The sequence below is a fragment of the Schistocerca serialis genome, chromosome 12 (assembly GCF_023864345.2).
Source record: "Schistocerca serialis cubense isolate TAMUIC-IGC-003099 chromosome 12, iqSchSeri2.2, whole genome shotgun sequence".
Lineage (NCBI taxonomy): Eukaryota > Metazoa > Arthropoda > Insecta > Orthoptera > Acrididae > Schistocerca > Schistocerca serialis.
In genome coordinates, this window is record NC_064649.1 from 142,912,175 (window position 1) to 142,917,434 (window position 5,260).

Sequence of the window (5,260 nt, forward strand, 5' to 3'; positions counted from 1 at the left end):
AAGAGCCTATATTATGTGATTTTGTGTGCATTATTGAATTTTTCTGTATCTTAATCCCTAAATGTATGATTTCTTTCCGAAGGAAGTGATTCTGTATTCCGTATGTGCCCCATAAGAAGCGAAAAATGGAGAAAAAGTTTCTGTGTTAGAGAGAGAGAGAAAACCAATTTTCTACAGAGTGAAAAGTATTTAAACCGACAAACTCTGGGAGATTGTAGGGGACATCAAAAAAAATTTTCCCTGAAGTGATTTTTTCCTATGAGGAGTATTTAAACCGGTAGAGGAAGATTTCTCTGGCGGCAAATTAATTAAACCAACAAACACTTTTCCATTTTTTTATGACCGAGAGACAACAACTAGGTAGCAGATACGGCCCAATTAAACAGTCCCCAACAACACTGACCCACACATTAACGAAGAACCACACTAATAACTGTGACATGTGGGTTATCCTCACTCCAAACATGCGAATAGCGCATGTTGAAGACTCCATCACGCCCGAATGTTGCTTCATCGGTAAACAACACAGAGGATGGAACTGTAGGATGCATTTCACACTGTTCCAGATACCACTGCGAAAACTGTGCTGTGGGTGGATAATTAACTGGTTGCAGGTTGTGGACACGATGTAAGTGAAATGGACGTAACAATTCCTCTCGAAGGACTGTTCTTATATTCGTCTGATTCGTCCCCATGTGACGTGCAAATGCACGAGTGCTGATTGAAGAATCCCGCTCCACATGCTGCAAGACAGCTTTCTCAAATTGCAGCTCTCTTACCGTGCGACGGCGTCCCTGTCCAGGTAAACCGTTAAATGACCCGGCCTCACGCAGACGTTGGTACACAGCAGCAAAGGTCGTATGATGCGGGATACGGCGATTAGGATATTGTTGTCGATAAACCCGCTGTGCAGCTCGTCCGTTGTGGTGCGCTACGCAGTACGCACCAACCATATCAGTGTACTCACTCCAGGTGTATCGCTCCATCAGTAAACAGAGACAATGCACTACTACACTGGTGGACAGCAGTTGCCTACAACTGTAGATCGTAATACGACCTCTAACAACTTAAGAGCGTAATACGGCCTCCACCGGGTTAAATAATCCTCATAGGAAAAAATGGCATTAGGGAAAAATATTTGTTTGTCGGTTTAAATACTTTTCACCCTGTATATGTTACGTATATGGAATATGCAGAACGCAAACATATGGCCAGTCAAGAAGTCACACACTACAATACGGGAAAATTTTTCTTTTATTTTTGTTTTTCAGGTATTTTTTAAAAGTAATTCTCATACATGCTCTAGAATCATTCTTACGTACACGGCCGGAAAAAAATAGTACGCCCTTTTAGAGGTATTCAATTCATTCAAGATTTATTGTTGCAACGGTACATATGGTTACATGAAATGGTTACATTTACAGATCAATAGCACAGAAGGTTCTGAGATACCAGGTATTGACCGATGATAAAACACCCCCGCAGGCGACAATGCAGCCGCCGATTTTGCAGGTGCCGAATGCTGTCCTGGGACACGTTACGCAGCGGCTGCTCGATCTGCAGACGGAGTTCTGTAAGAGCTGTCGGTTGACGAGTCGCAGGAGTCACTTCTCGTCCCATCATACCTGAAACCTGGTAGTCAAGGGAAGGAAGGGTTCGGTTACGATTATGGATGGGGCCGTAATCAGTTGCTATTGGTTGCCATTTACAGTTACAAACATTTATTTTTAAAACAGTAATTGCACACTCAACAATAAATAAAAAATAACACACGTTATTAATGAAGGAATAAACAACTGTGCAAATAATAGCGTTTTCAATGCGTTACAATTTAACAAATCACCATAAAAAACAGATACAGAAAAATAAATAAAAAAAAAACAAGCCACTGTGATCACGGCTGAAGGCCTTACACGCCAAGAATGGCAATAAATTAAGAACGTTTAAGAACTCGCTGCAATTACAACTTGCAGGTATTGAAATATTAAAAGGAAAGTGGCCACAAACACACCAGAAGATATCAGACGCCAGGAATGGCAGTAAATGCGGTTTTAAGGCTTACTGCTAAAACACAAATACAAGTTAGAATTTTAAGGCAAAAGACCACAATCACGGGTGAAGGTCTTACCCGCCAGGAATGCCAATAATATTTAAAAAAATTTCAAACCTTCTGTAAAACAGCAAATCCAATAGCAAAAGTTAATTAAAAAAAAAAAAACAAGCAATTAATCCAGACGGCGCTCCAGGACTCGTCCTCTGAGAAGGTCCGGCAACAAACACTTTCGCGAGAGATGAGATAGGCAGCCAAGAGTTGCATTTACTTCACAAGATGGTAACTCAGACTAGTGGCAGTCTGACGAATGACTAATGGCAATCTCGCTGAAGCTACCTGACGTCCAATAAACCAAATGCACCGGCCGGGGTGGCCGAATGGTTCTAGGCGATTCAGTCTGGAACCGCGCGACTGCTACGGTCGAAGGCTCGAATCCTGCCTCGGGCGTGTATGTGTGTGATGTCCTTAGGTTAGTTAGGTTTAAGCAGTTCTAAGTTCTATGGGACTGATGACCTTAGAAGTTAAGTCCCATGGTTCTCAAAGTCATTTGAACCATTTTGAAACCAAATGGAACGGTGGAACAATACGCCAAAGCCGGAACCGGCGGTCTACACTACGTCCTCAGAATACTATGTTTAGAGCGCCCGGAACGAGAAAAGTATCACTGCCAGATTTCCGTCCGATTCCACAAACCCGAAAGTCTGAACAAACAAGTCACAGGACAGAACACCAGACAATCTAACAGTAACTACAACCCGATCCGATTTGTGTGAGAGGCAAAATGGAAACGTAACCAAGCAGAATCAGCAACCACACGTCCATGCGGAAACAATCGCTATGCGAGCCAAAACCAAGTACCAAATGAGTGGCATCAAATTCATTAGGCACACAAATGCACACTGAACTCACTGTGACAACTCTGACGACGGCTGGCAGAATGAAACAAATCTCTTCGCTGCTTTATTAATTCACAGTTGAGTAACCACACTGCCTAATCACTGAGCCAAGTGCCTTTAACACAGTTGTTGTTGTTGTGGTCTTCAGTACCGAGACTGGTTTGATGCAGCTCTCCATGCTACTCTATCCTGTGCAAGCTTCTTCATCTCCCAGTACCTACTGCAGCCTACATCCTTCTGAATCTGTCTAGTGTATTCATCTCTTGGTCGCCCTCTACGATTTTTACCCTCCACGCTGCCATCCAATACTAAATTGGTGATCCCATGATGCCTCAGAACATGTCCTACCAACCGATCCCTTCTTCTAGTCAAGTTGTACAACAAACTCCTCTTCTCCCCAATTCTATTCAATACGTCCTCTTTAGTTATGTGATCTACCCATCTAATCTTCAGCATTCTTCTGTAGCACCACACATTTCGAAAGCTTCTATTCTCTTCTTGTCCAAACTATTTATCGTCCATGTTTCACTTCCATACATGGCTATCCTCCATACAAATACTTTCAGAAACGACTTCCTGACACTTAAAACAATACTCGATGTTAACAAATTCCTCTTCTTCAGAAACGCTTTGCTTGCCATTGCCAGTCTACATTTTATATCCTCACTACTTCGACCATCATCAGTTATTTTGTTCCCCAAATATCAAAACTCCTTTACTACTTTAAGTGTCTCGTTTCCTAATCTAATTCCCTCAGCAGTAGGGTCTTCAAATACTAAGCGGTAAGCAGATCCCCCAAACTGCACACGACGGCGCGACGGTAATCTGTCACACCATCACAAACGTACTACGGGGCCCACACGGGTGACTGACTCTGCTCTACTTGGATTTGAAATGCACTCATCTTAAAGCTTGCTGGATCCGGTTTACGACGAGGTCGTGCACCCTGGTGACCACAGGCCTTCCATCCGGCAGTCCCCGCGTTCCGCCAGCGGTCCCGGCGTGTTCTCGCACTGCGCGGACCTGGCTCCTCCTGAGTCGCCAACCGAACTGCCTCACTCACATGACATGGAAAAAACCACAACGTCGCCCCAAAGATAGGGCAACAGTTACTACATATCGATAACCGCCGCTGCTGCCACTAGCGGACAGACAACGCTTGCGAAACGAGTGGCGCCAGTTAAGACGAGAAGAAGACAAACAAGCTCAACCGTGCCTCCAACAGAGGGCGGAAACCTACAAACAGCACCAACGCGAGCCGCAGAACGGGTCAATATCCCACACCTGTTCGATCTTGGTCGCCAGGGAATTTGTTGCACGTCTTCAGAATGATATTTCCACTCTGCAGCAGAGTGTGCGCTGATATGAAACTTCCTGGCAGATTAAAACCTTGTGCCGGACCGAGACTCGAACTCGGGACCTTTGCCTTTCGGGGGCAAGTGCTCTACCGACTGAGCTACCCAAGCACGACTAACGCTCCGTCCTCACAGCTTTACTTCTGCTTTACTACTTGCCCGCGAAAGGCAAAGGTCCCGAGTTCGAGTCTCGCCCCAGCACACAGTTTTAATCTACCAGGAAGTTTCATATCAGCGTACACTCCGCTGCAGAGTGGAAATCTCAGTCTGGAAATATCCACCGGGATGTGGCTAAGCTGTGTCTCCACAATATCCTTTCATTCAGGAGTGCTAGTTCTGCAAGGTTCGCAGGAGAGCTACTGTAAAGTTTGGAAGGTAGAAGACGAGGTACTGGCAGAAGTAAAGCTGTGTGGACGGGGAGTGAATCGTGCTTGGGTAGCTCAGTCGCTAGAGCACTTGCCCACGAAAGGCAAAGGTCCCGAGTTCGAGTCTCGGTCCAGCATACAGTTTTGATCTGCCAGGAAGTTTCATGTTGCACGTCTTGCAGAGCACGCTGAGTTCCAGGGAAGCGTGTGGGCGAGCATTATCCTGTTGGAACAAGACATCGCCTTCCTGTTGCAAGAATGGTTCCTACAACACTCTGCGTGTACGGAGCGCTGGTTGGTGTCTCCTGCAGAAACAGCAAAGGTGAGCCACAGTTGCAGTATACAGCTCCCCAAATCATAATGCCTCGGATGGGGCCGGTGTGTCTCGGACGAATGCACTCTACAACACAGCACTTACCAGGTCTGTGTTGTACGATCAAACGATTTGCGTGCAGGCAGAATCTGCTTTCACCGTTGAAGACTGCAGCACGGCATTCTATATTCCGAGTGATCTTCTGACGCCACCAATCGAGACGTGTACGTCTCTGCTGTGGCGTGAGTATAAGATGGGCTAGAGGTGGGGTTCGTGTT

The 5,260-nt window shown here is 45.5% G+C and overlaps 1 non-coding gene across 1 annotated transcript; it reads right to left on the reverse strand.

The window, feature by feature from the left end:
* Positions 1-4,341: 4,341 nt before the first annotated feature.
* Trnas-cga (transfer RNA serine (anticodon CGA)) lies at positions 4,342-4,416 on the reverse strand. Its single transcript has one exon. It is a non-coding gene; the product is annotated as a tRNA-Ser (tRNA).
* Positions 4,417-5,260: the final 844 nt, after the last annotated feature.